The sequence below is a fragment of the Halyomorpha halys genome, unplaced genomic scaffold (genome assembly GCF_000696795.3).
Source record: "Halyomorpha halys isolate HHAL.00 unplaced genomic scaffold, Hhal_1.1 Scaffold379.1, whole genome shotgun sequence".
Taxonomy (NCBI): domain Eukaryota; kingdom Metazoa; phylum Arthropoda; class Insecta; order Hemiptera; family Pentatomidae; genus Halyomorpha; species Halyomorpha halys.
This window is the reverse complement of record NW_027114859.1, coordinates 402,845-420,514: the sequence shown is the minus strand read 5'-3', so window position 1 is coordinate 420,514 and position 17,670 is coordinate 402,845. Positions and strand designations below refer to the sequence as shown.

Here is a 17,670-nt window from a genome sequence, read left to right as displayed (position 1 = left end):
GAAGACCTGAAACTCAGGTCGAAACGTCGGCATAAAATAAATAAATATGGTTTTGTTTATTTATGTTGTTCTTTGCTGACCGCACCCCCCGAAAACTTTTCCACTGAATAAAAAAATAGTTGACACACATGAGGGATGCGCTGGGATCTCAAAGAGCCCTTGCTCTATCCCTCACAGGTGGGAGATAGAGTAGGGTCGGGGTTCCTCAATTCGATAGTGTAAATGTTACTAGTGGTAATTTTTATTTAATTATTATTATTATTATAATTTTTTTTTCATTTACAAATTTTGATTTTTATCCTTCTGTTTATATATATTTAGAGATATATTTTATTTATTTTTATGTAATTTATTTTATTCTTATTTTCTTCAATGTTATTTTTTATTTATTTATTTTTTTAGTTTAGTATGAATGTTATCAGTTATCACTATTACCTGATGCCCAACAACGACGGATTGGAATAATTATCAATAATTTAAAAAAATAATTGTAGGATAGTCCGAGTGGCGGTCAATAAAGGTATCAAAATAGCAAATGAGAACTATTTATTGTGAACCAACGTTTTGCCCCACTTTGCTGGGATTCGTGAGGGCTGTCAGAATGGAGTGCTGTGACTGACTCCAGTCGAAAAGAAGTCTCTCTAAACTTTAAAAAAAAACCCACATATATGTATAAAATAGATAAGCAAACAACAAAATCATGTGTAATTTGCAATCTAAAAATAATCATACACCTCAGAACTTCATAAGAATTATTTTTGACAACATAGAAAAACTCAATAAATACCAATAACATCGAGAAATATCCAGTCAATAATGTTGAATAAAAATATCGATACAGCTGGTATAAAAAAATTATGATATATTTTAGGAAATATTACCAGCTATTCCGATATTCATTATCGCTATCGATATCAAACTTCGAAATATTTCAAAATTATTTAATCGAAGTATCGAAATTTTATTAAAGAAAGACTATGAGATTTTAAGGGCAGTTTTAAAAATTAAATATTTAAATTTGACGTCGACATTACATATCGAATTTCGTGACGATAATCCAATACTATTTAATCGTATTACAAGTTGGTAGATACAAACGGACCATCTTCCTACAATTAATTTATATTGTCAATCAATAATCTTCCAATATGAAAAAGAAATATTTACAATTTTAAAACCTAAAGAGTCAGAAATGGTACCGAATTATTTTTCTTGTTGTAAATCGTTACCGGTACGTACATAAATATTTTCCTAATGTTTCTCATTCCAAATAAATATTTAAACCCGGTCTCTGATCCATTTTCTTTTCCGACGTCTGAAATAAGAGTTGAGTAGATAATGAATCCTCTTCAGTTAGTAATATTGTTCGGCAATGAAGGTAAGGCGAGAAGCTCCACTGGGAGTGTGTTTCGATCGATTTGTAACTCGATTCCAATTATCGTCGTACTCAGATTACTGCTGGGATTTACTAAAATGTATGTTAATAATAAATCGTAATATTATGTAGCTTTCTCCTCATTTATTTATACTATATTTTAGTCGTCGTAGCGCCCGTATTCGAGATAGGCAATTGGGTAACTGAAAAATAAATTATTCATTAACTGTAATTCAAGGGAATATGATTGTAGAGAATGATTCAACTAGAAAATCGTTTAAAATGTGCCATATAAATATATTATAGTATAATTCTTACTGTTTTATGTATTATTTTAAATATCGATGCCTTGTTTTACTGTGGTCCAAGTAAATTTCAATCTATTTTATGAAACATTAAAAGTTCTCTCTTCTAGGAAAATAATACTTAAACTAATTTAAACTATTTATTAATACTTAATAAAAATACATAAATCTGTTCATTCAAAAGATTAATTAAAAAGTTATAAATAAAAATAATAATTTAATTTTTTTTCTATTTTCTAAAAAGAACAAACCTTTTATTATAAGTTTCATAAAGCTAGTGGAAATATACTCAGCACCATTCTGGAGTAAGCCATCGATATCTTTTAATCCATTTATTTTCTTAAGTAAAAATTGCATTTTCAGGAAACTATACCCTTTTCTACAGATTTCTATTGGGTTAGTAATTCACTATAATATAAGTTTAATGACTTATCGTTTCAGAATGTAATCTACTAGGCGGGACGTTCTTGAAATACGTATAAGTGTAAGCTTGTGTTGATGTTTTTTGCTCGAGTAAGGAAAACTATTGGATGTCATTTCAAACAATGTTTTAATGTTAATTTTACATTTAACTTCTACCTTCCTCTGATTTTGAGCCAAATCGGACCAGCCGTTTTTAAAATATAAGTTTATCAAGAAAAATACGCTTAAGTGATAGTAGTAGATGGAATTAATTGTTAACGAGATGAAACATTTAGGAAATTTCCTCCAAATTTTATCAAAATCGGATCAATGAATCCATCGATTATTGTCGAACACAGATCTGTCAAATTTGTTCCGTTATGTCAAATTCGGAAAATATCGATTCTGAGAAAAAGATTTTTTTTCTTTTTTCACTTTTGATTGTTTTTTACAAATTATAATAAACTATGAAAATTGTCTTTCAAGTATATGGGCCTTAATGCTTTCTCACTATTTCTGTCTGATTCTTTTTATTTCTTTTTTATTCCCTTATATTATATTCCACAACTATTTACTAATGTTTCAATGTAAATAATTTTAGCCGCTTAATAATTTATTTTGTATTAATTACTCCTTTTGTCTGATATAATCTTATATTTTATTTATTTCATACTCTTATTTTACTTATATAAATTTTCTTTCTCACTTTTTTTTACCAATAATTTGAAGTATTTTTGTGTTTTAACATATAATTACTAACTATATTTGTTCATTCATATGCATATTTATTTACTCTTTTTGACTTGCATAACTTTATATTTTATTTATTTAATCTTGTTATCTTATTTATATATTTAATTACTTAGATATAAATTTCCTTTTCAATTTTTTTATAACTTTAATTTTAAATAATTTTCATTTTGTACGTATGATTATATATCCAATTACTAAATTTTGATATTATTTTATTTTTTCCTCTTTCTTACTTTTAACATTACTTATTACTACTACTTATATATAGTATATAACACTAGTATACACACTACTTATATATAGTCATTATCGTGTTATAATACATAGACTATACATTTTATTTCAACGCTATTTGTGTACCTATATTGTTAGTTATCTTCTTATGTTCTAATCATTCTGTAATTTCTTTTATTCATCATGGTTCTTATCTTATTTATCGGTCTTAGCACTCATTAAGGTTTTTAATACTCGCCGAAACGTTGGCACAAATGAATTCGTTTTTATTTATGTATGGTCATCACTGACCCACCCTTAACCATCTTCTCCTCATATAATAGTTTTGTTGTTTACTAGACGAGCAGTTGTTGGAACTTGGAACGTGAATAAAATATTAGGGAAAAACTAAGACTTCTCAACGCTCTATATCATGCAGATTTGTCTGAAGCAAATTAGTGCTTTTAAGTTTAAGCAGCTTGCCTCAGAAAAATCACCGGAAATTACTGTTAATGAACTGAATTTGTAAATATGTTTGTTTCATATTTTCAGGGTTTTTATGACATTGATCTAATTTACTTTCGTAGTGATGTAATAAGCGAAAGTACTATCATTGGTAACCAAGAAATTACCAATGTTATAACCTGAATTATATCTCAATCAATTTGGTGTTGTGTAGTAGCCTTCTAAATTATCCGTTCAACTCATCCTTTTTTAATCAAGCTTGTTAAAATTGAATTTACGACTGTAAAAATCTCTAGAATGTGATTTAATTTAAAATAGTGATACAAATAATAAAAAAAAAATCTTAATTTATCAGTGCCATGTATTTTAATCGATTACAGTAATAAAGAGGTACATGTTAGCGAGACCCTTTATTACATTTATTTACATATTACTGTATCAATTCCCGACTTGGAGAGAAGTAAATTTAATATAAACTGTCAGCTCTGATATTTTATAAATTGCAAATGGAAACCGAATGGGAAATATAAACATAGGCCGAAGTGGAAGCTGTCAGTGACTTCATACTCGCCAGATATAATTGACTGTCGGATACGCGCTACAGCTTCGCGCACTTTATTCATAAAGCCCCAAGTCACATGTAAAGTCCCGGAACGAATAAAAAGGTGGACTCGAGAGCTCTGGGCTCAGTCGGCTGTCGGCGACAAGGAATTTCCATTCTCTCCTCCGAGAAACCATCCGGATAGAGGTAAGTCAGTATTCGATACTGCACTTCGTTTTTTTTTTTTATTCTTTTATTTTATTGTTACTTCAGGCTTTATTTATATTATTAATAATAATACTTTAGTGTTGAATATTAATATAGTGATTAAAATTCCTAATGCTAGTTTTTATTCAATTACTTCTAATATATTACAAGTTAGATACAACAACGATAGAAACAAATTAAAAAAATCCTATAAACACACACATAAATCGATTGAATAATAATTTCTAATCCACAAGGTATGTGTAGTTATACCTTAATAACTAAAGTTAAAGATTTAGTTGGAACGTACTTATTCAGAATTTGAAAATTTCGATTTTAAAAATTCTTTTTTGAAATTTAATTCGTTTAATATTGTTTCAGGGAAGTCTTGTGCTTTATAATGTGGTACTAATGTGAATAGAAATGGAGCTAGTAACCGTGTGGTAAAAAAATTGTGTTGGTATAGGTCAGGAAAAGAAGATCAAAAAAGAATCTTGGAAAAAATCCAGGTAAAAGTGGAAACCGTTTTAATCAATGTTCTATAATAAGGAACTGAGTTAGATTTTCGTAGTAAGCTTTAAGCGGTACTCAAAAGACATTGAAATTTTCTTACTTTTTTCACAATATTATAAATAACTCAGAAACTCAACACTTTATTAAAAAAATGATTATTTCATAAAATTTAGAGCAATTAAATCTGCGTTGAATGACTAAAATAACATTAAAATTCAATCAAAGGGTGCTTTTAAAACGACGGTCGATAAATAAGTGTTTTTTTTTTTTAATTTTTTCCATTTTGTAAATTTTGTCTTAAGATCAATATTATCACAAAAATGTTGTAAATAATCTAACGAATTTTCTTTTTCAAAATAAGGCCTTAAGCTGTAAATATAATATTGCAATAAGTAAAGGTAAATAATCTTTAAATTAAATTTTATATGTATAAATAATTGACCATAATATTTCAAATTATAAAGAATTATAAGTCGGGGTTGCGGTCAAAAGAGAAACAAAAATTGTTTACATCAATTCATTTTCTGACGTTTCACCCCACTTTGTCGGGCTTCATTGGGGCTTTTCAAGTAGATAACTTCAAAGACTTTGCTAAGTCGACGAAATTTGTTTGTTTTTTTTAATTGTAAATTAATTCTGCGAAAACTGTATTTTAAGAATTATAAGACGTACAAATGTCTATTAGCAATTAAATTAAGACTTATTGAATGTAATTAATAGCAGTTATCTTCATAAGAGTAGTCATATTGGCAAAATAAATTCACAAAATGTTGGTACCTAGTTGTTCGGATATAACTTTTGATTTATGAAAGACTATATCTCGGGGGTTATTACACTTAAAGATATCAATTAGCAACCATTAAACAAAACAGAACGAAAATTTTGAAAAATCATGTGCTTTTTTAAATCAAAAATGCTTGAATATGGTGGTCCGTCATTCTTCCATATAATTTTAAAATAATTTTTGATTAATTTTCGTTTGTTCTTCCTTAATTATTTTTTTGAAGTTAGTAAAGCTTTATATTCTTATTCGAAGAGAAAAAAAAATTTTTTTTTCAGTGATAAACTTTATGATTAACTTCAACAGTTTTTTTTTTTTTCAATTCCACATAAATTTTATATGTATGCAATATAAATTTTAATACATATAATATTTTGTGAATTTAAAAGCTATGGGTATTTGAATATTCTTGAAACATTGACTAAATAAATAAAGTATGTAGTTATAAAATATTAATGATAAGTGATATCTTATTATTATAAACAAAGTCTAAACATGAAGATAACTAAATTGACAGTAATGGAGAGAGAAATATATTCAAAAGACGGAATGCAGCTTTGGAACCCTGTTCCCTTTAACCCCTGCGGACCCTTTAACTACTGACCAACTCCGATCCCTTGGGACGAGGGCATCCACTGTAACTTTCTCACCTGTCGAACCTCACCTCCTGAAATATTTCTTTTTTTCTCTCTTTTTGGTGATTTCTTCATTTTTTATATAAGTAATATAAATACCGTATTATTTTATTACAGTTTCCGTTAAGAGCAGTAATAAAGGTTTTATCCCTAATATTTCAATGAAAAGTCATGACATAGCGTGAAATGTAGGATAAATGTGTTTAACGATAAACCTCTGATTAACATCGGGCCTATTAATCTGATTTTATTTTTTGTTAATAAAATAAAATTTTAGTAAATAGGTTTTTGTATCAAAATTTTGTACTTTTTAATGTTGCTAAAACTAATGAACAATTTTGAATACCTACAATAAAAAGTTTGATGTTTTTTCACTAAAATTGGATCAGATTTCAACGTTTTAATCCTCTGTTATTTGTTTAAGATGGTGGTTGGCACGTAATGGGTTGTTAGGGATGATTCGATAATTTGAAAACACCAAAAATATTCTCAATTATTACTGAACTTAATAAATTAAATATTTGTGAAATTTGTCTATTTCTCATTATTAAGTTTAGTTTAGTACCCAAAGAAAATAGTATACACTACTTTCTAAGGCACGTATATTCTTCTATATGGCACCTTCTGGAAAAATCAAACACCCTTAAAACTTTTTACTTCTTTTATTTATTCATTGGCTAATGTCGTAATAATATGTTTCTATTATCAAACCCAATTCCTGAAACCATACATTAAACAATGTCAACATTTTGTAAAAATTTGTTGTACAAATGGTTTTACTAAATAATAATTTAATACAAAAAACAATTGCATCGCTATGATTAAACAATAAATCTTATATTATATAATAAAATTGATATCCATGAAATATGATGAAAAGGTAATGTTATAACATGAAAATTTACATAGTTAAAATTTTAGTGGAACTTTTCTATTTATGTTGTCCAGAGGAAGTCGAAAAAACACACAAAAAATTTTATAATATAAATAATTATACTCGTCTAATTGTCGATAAATTATCTTTCAACAGATTATAAATTCTTGGCATCACCATTGTTTAAACATTAATTTATCAGTTTTTTTTTATAATTTGTTTACCCACAACCAGTTTAGATAATATACTTTGTTATTTTTACTTTATTTGTAACATATTTTAATGTATGTGTCCTTCCACCTCCCTCCTTTAAGCAAAGGGGTTTCGCTACTAAATAAAGGTTGGAAAGATTAAACTATCTTATTATAATAATAGTAAACTCTTGTGTAATTATTTTCAGTTTTTATTCATTAATGCCAAAATGGGAAAGCATTAATTGAAAATATACTAGTTTTCATTAAATTTAGTTTATTGACCTATTGTTATCCAGTGACTACTTTTTATATCTGTAAATATAGTTTGGGATTTTTACATTTCACATTAAATTGTGTCTGTTTGAATAAAATAAATATCTAGCACCGCGAATCCTTCGAGAACGACTTAATGGATTTTGATTGTTGATTTGTTGAAAAGAGGATTTACCACAGTTTCTATTGAGATCACATTGGGCAATGAATGAACGGTTTCACAGATAATTAAATTATTGTGGGAAATCTCATCATCATTGTTAGCCAGAGCACTCCCCTAATCTTTGGCTTCACTTTCGTATATAATGAATAATACTAAAATATTATTTCATCTATTACCCTGCAAAATATATTATAGATAAACTAATAAAGATGTGGGAGGAGAATAGCGAACAGTAGAGGATTGTGACCCGGGCACTAAATCAAGCCGACACTGATGGTTAGCCACAGAGCCGCAGGGCGCGCTTCCCTCTGCCCCCTAGCTGTCGGTTCAGTTTGCTACCTCCCCCCCCCACCCTCTAAAAACCAAATTGTGAATCGATAGTGCCTGATATGGGAACGATTTCCGAATTAAATGTCCATTCGATGGTACATCCAGCCGTTGTGAGAGATTTGCATATGGCAGCAGTGGCCGGTTAAAATCCGGCAGAAGGAACCAAATAGTTTTTAATTCAATATAATCCTCAGTTTCGGGATGATTTTTTTTTTTTTTGGTAATTGGAGTTCTTTCGAATTATGTTGGGTCTGCTAAATATTGAGTATGAATGGACAGAGAATATACATATATATTATAATGGTTAAAGTGTGTGCTACTGTGCTACTAACTCCAAGGACCCAGGTTGTTTTGGCTGAGACAGGTACTGCCTGAACATTCCCGACTGCATAACGGCTTTGTTATTGAATGTTTGTTAAACTGTTGTGTTCTTTAAAATATAATACTTATATTTGTTATAACCACCTCGATAATCTTAAAATATAATTTTTTGTAGCAAAAGAACCTTGGACCTTTCTTGTAGTGAAGTATTCTTGAGGATAGTTATACTTGTGTACTGGTACTGGTAACTGGTGGGGGGAACAAGTCCGGCAAGTGGGCCTAGTGGTCCTTTTTGCCAACCCAGGTTTTGGCAACTCAGGTAGCCGTCAGGCGTTCTAACCAAGGTGGGAGGGTCAAGATTCATTCTTCAGGACCGCCTGAAAATGAATGTTTGACTGCCCCAGGTGGGAATCGAACCCACAACGTTCTGAACCGAGCGCACTGGGACCTGCGCCCCAATCCGCACGGCCGTCACGTTCCTTATACTTGTGTAAGTAATTAAACAAAATAAATAACTATGTTAAGTAAGTAGTCTTAAGCTAAAAGCTTTTTTATTCTTTTTTTAATTTTCATGAACAGAGGAAACACAAAACTTATTTGAAGTTTATTTTGACTTGCGGCTTAGGTACGGATACTATTTTCAGTTTCAGGATTGAAAGATCAGGAAGTGAAACGATTTACCTTCGTAGTAATTAGGTACTAATTGATAAATTATCAGATTTTTCTAAATGCTTAATTTGGAATGTAACATATCTCCATTCTTCGTTCTGAGTTCTGAGGAATGTAAGAAGTTTTCGTAAATACCTTCAAAGACATTTTTTTCTTAATACTAAGTATTGTGTGTTTTTTTTTTTATTTCATTTTGAAATTTCCAACTGTACACAATAATACATCCAGTAAATTTGATTTCAGATCTTAATGACATGATATAGGTATGTTAATAAACTACACATTAGTAGCAATGATAATAACGTTTTTACATTAGAAGATTTCGTGGCCAGAAATTTTAGATTTCGTGGCGATATTCTTTTCCGGCGCCCCGGAGGATTGTCAGGAATGGAAGAGGAAGTAAGGTTAGAAACTAGTAGGTTTGAGAGTTTAAGGAGTTTATAATGGAAAGAATGGTATCTAGTTGGGGCTAAATCGGTCCCATATGAATCATTATTCTCAGTTTTGAGGTTAAACTCGGTTATGTACAACTAGATTGGGACTAAGGTTATTCTGCAGCCAGTTAGGAATAAGAAATGATTATAAATAAGTGAGGCACAGTGACTTTACCTTTCGGGTTCGATTTCGGTTATGTAAGGTAAATAATTTATTCTCTTTTATCAGCCCTGGGTCGATTCTGCAGTTGGAAAATATCTTTGGGGCGCATCCAGCCTTTGTCAAGCCTTTCCTAGGGAAAAAACATAATTCACTATCACAGCCTACATTTTTATTTTGTGACGTGTACCCAATTCATTATTGATTTTTTTTTTTATAAATATTATATTTTTTTTTATATAATATATTGTTGTCTTCAGTTTAAATATACACCTGTTTTCAAACTATTTCATTAAAAATTTATGTTATTTAAAGTAAAATTTGTCTATTTGTCCTAAAAAATAATGATAATAATAAGATAATAGTTATAGTATGTTAGTGTATTATACTCACAATAGAGGGGGTAAATAGCTGCAAACCAATTGCGATTTTATTTTTGGCAATAAGATAAAATGAAATGTTTTATATTCATACAAATCATCCGCATTCATTGGGTATTTCAAATGCATATGCGATCACAACAGTTCCCTTGCGGCAGGAAAAAAAATAAAATAAATTCAAGTCAAACTTTTTATAAACGTTTTTAGTGTTTTCCATTTCATCCAAGCGGTTCCAATTAAACTTTTAATGGAAACCTTAGGTTTGCGAATTTGAATTTTAAAACTGTTTATAAAAAAAAATTACCACTTACTTTTGAAAATAAAATAATGAACTTTTTTTTTTAATTTTTGAACTGTTGTTGCTCCTTTTTAACTCGGAATGAAATTATCAAGTTAAAAAAATTAATTATATATCCATCAGAGCTTTGTTTTATATTATAGAACTGAATAAATTAAAAAAAATAATTTTAATAAATCTGTCGTGAGGTCTCTAAATCCAGAATAATAGTTATATGATATTAATAATAAAAAGTAATATTAAGTTATTTTAGAATTAATAGGAATCAGTTTCTCTTAAATAACAATATTTGTATAATATAATTTTTCTAAAGATTTCTTTAAGATTTATGACTTAAGATAATTAATGTTACAGGCAATTATTTTTAATGTTATCCTCTAAAGTTATTCTATTATATTATTAGTTATTATCATATAACATTTATACACTATTTTTGGTATAATATTCTCTTTGACTAAAAAATGTTTCTCCAAAACTTTCGCACTTTGAGTTGGGCTTACAAATATTAATTTTTCTATTTTTTTTTTTTTAATTACGAAAAATAGGAGAGTGTTCAAACAATGGCCGATCGTATCTCAATAAGGTCACTCTTAATATTGTTTATAAATACAAATTTCTATTACTTATATTTATGTGTTACAAAAGCAGCTTACTAGGATTTTCATTCAACAAGATATTTTTCCTATCTCAGCAAAAAAAAATTCTATTTTTCTTATACTAACCCTAACCCGCACAAGCTTAGCAAAGCTGCGATTGAAAGTCTAGATTAAAACATGATAAAATCGTTCTAATTTTTAAAACAATATTGGTAAACTCATAAAAAAAATGTTTTACAATTCCATTCCCTGTTACTTGCAATTAAAAGCGCAGTGGCTTACAATGTTGGAAATCCAACTTCATTTCCTAGAAATCCCTAGCTAATGCAGGACATTCTGCTATAATATTTTATAATTTTATTATATTTTCACTATAATAAAATAAATAATTTTATTAATTCTATCAATATTAGTGTTTTTTTGTTATTCAATTATATATTAATTATTGTAATATTTTAAACATATATTATTTTGACTTTTTTTATTAATGAAAATTGTTCAATTAATTTATGACATTGTAAATTGTTAGGAGTTTCTTTATTACAATAGTATAAGCTTCCACATTATCAATTGTAGTAAATTAAATTTTTATAATCATGTAAGGCCCATCAGGCTGATCTAGTGATACAAGAATATATTTTAAAAACAACAATATAATTCAGGATTAGAATATGAAATTATTATTAGACAGATTTGTTTCCTGTTATTTGTTTTGTTTTTTGAAAATTCAGTTTATAATTTGAAATTTGTTTCTACCTACATGGGTCACTAACTTGTGCATAAAATATTTCATTTTTCTCTAAAAGATACTGTATTAAAAAGTCAGTTATTTATTTTATATATGTTTTTATAATATTGTTTAAGACTGGTAGTTTTATTAATAATTACAAAAATTATCCAAATAGTCTTAACGTTTCGGCTGATCCGGCCATCACCGAGGACACTTTAATAAAATAACAGCTTTTATAAAACTTATTATCGACAGTAGCAAAACATTTATTATTATAATTTTCATTCCTTAATTTTAGTATCACAGCCTCATATTGATTTAATAAAATTAGCAAGCTATTATACCAAATTAAATTTAACAATGACAGTTAAAATGAACCTATAAACACTGACAATAATAAATTATAATAAATCAATTTGAGGTTGTGATACTAAAATTAATGTATGTAAATTATAATTAATAATGTTTTGATACTGTTGATAATAAGTTATAATTAAATTTGTTATTTCATTAAATTGTTCTTGATGATGGGCAGATCGGCCGAAACGCATTGTACATATATGTTTTATGAAGAAGGTTGTGATTATTCGGATAATTTTTGCTCTCGGTAATTTATTTTATTATTACTATAAATATTAATTGGTTTTACCCGGCTATTTTTTTTTTAATTTCATAATTATTTAGTTGTGTTTCTATATATATGTTATTCTATAATAATAAGTTGTAAATAAAGGTGTAAATTAAACAAAACTTTATCCCATTTTATCAATTGATAAAAGCAAATTAAATTATTATGTTTACAAAAAAAAATATCTTATTAGACTTAAAAATATAAACTATTTATTTTCCTTGCCAAATTAAGGACTAATGAATTATATGTGGATATATATTTTTTAATTCATGTACATAATTAATATTTATATAACATTGTATATTATGCACTAAAGGCAACTATAATATAGTCCCCTGGAGTATATATTAATTAGAGAGAAGAAGACGAAGGTTAAGTGTGTCCCTCGTTAATTATTCTAATTACAGTAGAGGAGGACTGGGCAGGCACCTCACTATGCGGGCTTAGGTGGGCAACCTTCTGAAATTGCGGGTGGGCCACAATTTAAATTTTGGTGCTAAGGTAACACATAAATTGCACTGCAGCGGTTTTGTAATTTAGAACGTTGCTTTTACTCTGAATTAATTAAAATGAGTAATGTAGACATAATTAAATATATCGAAATAAAAAAATATTAATTAAAATTTCATTAAAACTACTAATTTCTTTGCAAGTCTGGTGGATATAATTATATAAATTGTTCAGCGTTTTCTTTCGTTGTACTGAATTTTCCATAATTTAGAAAATGATGAATAAATAAAAAACAAAAATGGTTAATAAGTCCACCTGCACTACTTACCTCCTAATACTAACAGCATTCTTCACTCTATCAATATTTATTAATATTGGCTCGATTTATGTTTTTTTTAATAATTTATTTATTGTTATTTACAACTGTATACACATATATACAACAAGTAAATTTGCTGTAGGTGACATAGTGACATGATACAAACATGTGGAGAATCTACCCACTGATAGATCTCCAATAACTTTTCTAGAGGAGAAGATCTCGAGGCCATCTTCTTTTCAGACCCCTAAGAGGATTATTAGGTAATGAAGGAGAAGCCAGGTTAGAAACAAGTGGATTTGGGTGGTTGAGAAGTTTATCATGGAAGGAATGGTATCTGGTTCTGGCCAAATCGGCAACATATGGAACATTGAGGTCCTGATGGATGACTTGATTTGTGACAAAGTAAGGAGCATGAAGGAGTTTACTAAGGATGTTGGACTGTAAGGATTGGATTCGGGAGGAATGTGATGGTTTAGTGGAGCCCCAAAGCTCAACTCCGTATGTCCAAATAGTCCTTATAATAGTCATGTAGATCAGTCTTTTGTAATGGATTGGCAATTTAGACCGTTTGTCTAGTAAATATTGAAATAGCTGGAATCGACGAGCAGTTTCTTGTATTTTTAGTCTTGTATGAGGATTCCATGTTAGTCGTTGGTCGAGATGTAGTAACGGATCTGTTTGACTGGAATAAGTGAGGTATTATTAAAGGATATTGTAGGGGAAGAGGTCATGGGTTTACGACGAAGGGTAAATGTGATTTGATGGGATTTATTGGAATTAATTTTAATCCTCCAGTTTTGGCACCATTCTTCAAGGGTGGTGATGTGGGATTGTAGGGTTTGGGATACCATGTAATGATCAGATTTATGTTTTTAAATTTCGTTTTATATTATAATTATATTCAAAATATGTGTTTTAAAAGTTATATGAGATTATTCTAAAATATTACAAAAAAAAATGCAACAAGAATTGAAGAGGTTCCCATGGGTCCTTTTTTTTATTATTTTATTTCGTAGATTGCATAATCAATCCTACACTTCCTTAAAGGAAAAGTGAAGTTGGCTATTATTAAATTGAGCCTCACCCACGAAAATGAGGTTTACGTTGAGGTTATCAGGAATGTTCTGCATTGAAATCTAAACATAAGGTAGCCAATGAATGGTCCGTACTCTTTCCCTACTCCTCTGCCACGCCCCTGGAAGGCACCTAAGGTCCGCTTTTCTGGCTTCACTTTTTTGCCAGTTTACCTACTCCATCATAATCCTTCCTCCAAGATAGGAAATTAAATTACCTTTCTATTGGTTTTATTAGTAAATTAAATGAATACTTTTTGATTTTTCTTTTCTTTATTAATTTTTCTTAGTCTTTCTTCGGGATTTATTGCATATGTATAGATTTTTTGGGATTTCTGAATCCCTACAAGAAAAAAAAACCGTCTTCTTCTTCTTAGAAAGATAAAATTTATTTATTGTTCGCTTTGATCCAAAACAGAATTTGTAGCTTTCATCGGGGCTGCTAGCATGAATGCTAGAAATTCTGGCCGAAACGTTAGCACTATTAAAGAAGTTATTTAAACTTATTTGTGTTATATTCTGATCGCACCCCCCAATCATCTTCTCCCTATCTGATTATGTTGGCAAAAAACCTTCGGGTTAATAATCATTTCGGACCTCATTGTTTCCAATTCATTAGATTGGATAGATAAACTTCATGATTTATAAGTTAAATTTTTAAAGAAATTAACATAATTTAAAAAAAAAAAATTGGAAGCGATGTTTCATGAGCTAGGTCATTTATTGAACATAGGGATTCAAAAGCCTGTGAAAACGTTACCAATAAATATTTATTCAAAAACCTCAGATATAAGCTTCGACTATTTTCAACTCTGTAAGGATTTTACTCATAATAATTAAAACAAAAAATAATAATAATGGAGAATCTACGATATGTTACAAAAATCATTTAAAAAATGTCTACCTCTTGCAGTTCGTTTATTAACAGCACATTTTCCTCAATACGTCGGCCAATAAATAGTTGTTAGTTTTTTTTTGTTTTTTTTACTGCACCCTTGACCATCTTCTTCATTATTTGAAATAATCTAATACGGTCAATTATCTATAAATATTTTTGTTATTATATCTAACAGCCTTTAATTTTTTTCTATTAGCTACTGTGGATAATATTTCATCTTTAAATTCTGTTATGTGTTTTATTAGTCGTTTGATTTAGCAAAAATGTTTTATTAGAATTTTTCAGATTAAAAATATCTTCCAGTAAGAAAAATTAAAAGCATAAAATTTTAGATGCCCAACAAAGTGGACAAGCGATTTCAAATAAATGTATTGTTGCTTTATATCCATTATACAATTTTTTTTTGTCTAGGGAATGTATGATGACAACACACTTAAAATAAAATTAATTTTAAGAATAATTATAGTATTTATAGTAATCAGTATTCATTAATTTCATTTATAATTTTATAAATTAATTTTTATTACAGATTCATTTATAATTATATTAATCTATTTGCTCATTTCATCTTACCATAATCAGCCTGTTTTACTAATAGAAACAAATCAGTCCCACACTGATATTTATTTTCAGACTCATTAAGGTGAAATTAATGTTACTCCTAGGATTAATTGGAAAAAACATTAACAAAAAATTATATTACACTATTAAAAACATTTGTCAGGTATAATGGACACCAGGCTGGAATACATTTGAATAATTATTCTTGTAAAGTAAAAAAAAATAGTGATTTTTGTTACTCCTGAAACTTGAACTTTTTTATTTCAAGAAGTATGAAGAGTTCCATTAAAGTTTTGAACTTTAACAGCTCTTCAGTCGGGGCTAATTCTTGGAAGAGCTAAGACTCTTCAAAAAATTAAATCCAATTAAATCAAATTTAAGTCAAATTAGATCTACTTTCAAGGCCTTTCTTTGAGAAGAAACTCCGACTTATTCCCAAGTGTCATCGTTATACAAAAATGACTTCTAGTTTCAAAGATTGTTTTCAAGGATTCTGCGTTTAAGGTGGCTTGAACACATGTGACCAATAATGTTCAATTTTGTTCTCATTATTTCATTTTATATAATTTACATCAAGCATTTATTTATAAACACATACACTATCAAATAACACAAAGTATTTAGTAAGTATATTTTAAGTAGTGTGGTGGAATGATGGATACATCATCATATATATTATTGAAAAGGTCTATTAATTTAATTAAACGAGGAGACATAGTAACTGTTAATTAACCATAAAATGGTATGCGAAACATGTAAATTATTTTCTCATTTTAAATTTTTACAAATCCCACATTCTTCGTTCTATATCAACTTTTTATATAATATGTAATAGTAATTTTCCTGTTACGTTTACCAGTTTATAACTGTTATATTACGTCTGCTCACTTAAATTAATAGATCTTTTAATATATATATATATATATTGATGTTCTGTTCACTCTATTAGTTTAGTTAAATGTTCACTCTATTAGTTAATCTATCAATCTTTTACTCTTACATTAACTCTACCATTTTATCTTTTTATTGTAGTCCTGATGAAGACCTACACGTTGGCCGAAATGTCGTTAGAAAATAAATAAATTATTACTATTTTTTCTTCCTTCTTGACCACAGCATTGACCACCTCCTTTCATATAATATAAATATTCACATACGATGACTTCTAGAACGGGAAATGATCCAGCGGTTGACCATCCCCTAATCCTCATAAGCCGTTTGGTATAGGATTGATCCAAGAGCAGATCGCCATTTAATAGCGACTCCCTCTAGACTGTAATGAGCGACGGAAGGAGGTGTAGGGGAGGAATTTTTCACCGGATACAGATCGGGCGGAAGTCGGTGGCACCACTAATGGCCGACTCCTACCTGTTTTATTCATGGCCTTCTCGATAATATTTGGCAACTGTTAGCAAAATCTTTCTTTTCTCGCTGTTCAAAGATCCATTACCAAGAGGTCTCACTGATCTCGAACCGTATTAAAACCAGCTCAACTTCTGAAATAAATGTCCTAATCTTGAGTTCTCTTGCGATTAGTCTTCTACTTATGTTTTATTTTCTTCTTCACTATGGAAATCCATAACAGGATGTACTTAAGACAGATGAGATCATGCCGATAGTAACTGTCCCATGTTAGTGTTAAAATGTCATGAGCCGCATCAGTTATAAATTATATATAAGATTGACCGGGTCTATATATTTTATGCCACAAAACAGTCATATCTTGTGAGATTATTCAACTTTCTTACCTTCTCCATAGCATCTAAGACTTACCAGGTATAGATATATAATTTTACTAATAATATAATATAATTTTACGATCTGCCACAACATAGTTAGGACATATGTAATAATGATAACTGATTAAATATACACAAACAGAAGGATAAAGATAATAAATATAATCAAACAAGATAAAGATCATTAAATAAAAGTTATGATACAATTTCAGCCGTATTTATGATTAAATATTTTATCATATTTACAATCGGAAATTAATTGGAGAAGTACAAAATTTGTTCACCCTTAATTGTGATTGGTAGTCAGCATATCCTAATCGTATACAGTATACTGATTAAGTCCCTCTCCCTCTCCCTCTCCCTCTCCCTCTCCCTCTCCCTCTC

The 17,670-nt window shown here is 29.0% G+C and overlaps 1 long non-coding RNA gene across 1 annotated transcript in view; it reads left to right on the top strand.

Annotated features, from left to right (window-relative positions):
• The window catches only part of LOC112210107 (uncharacterized), an 807,761-nt gene that overhangs the window by 441,093 nt on the left and 348,998 nt on the right, over window positions 1-17,670 (top strand). The gene's annotated exons all lie outside the window — the stretch shown is intronic.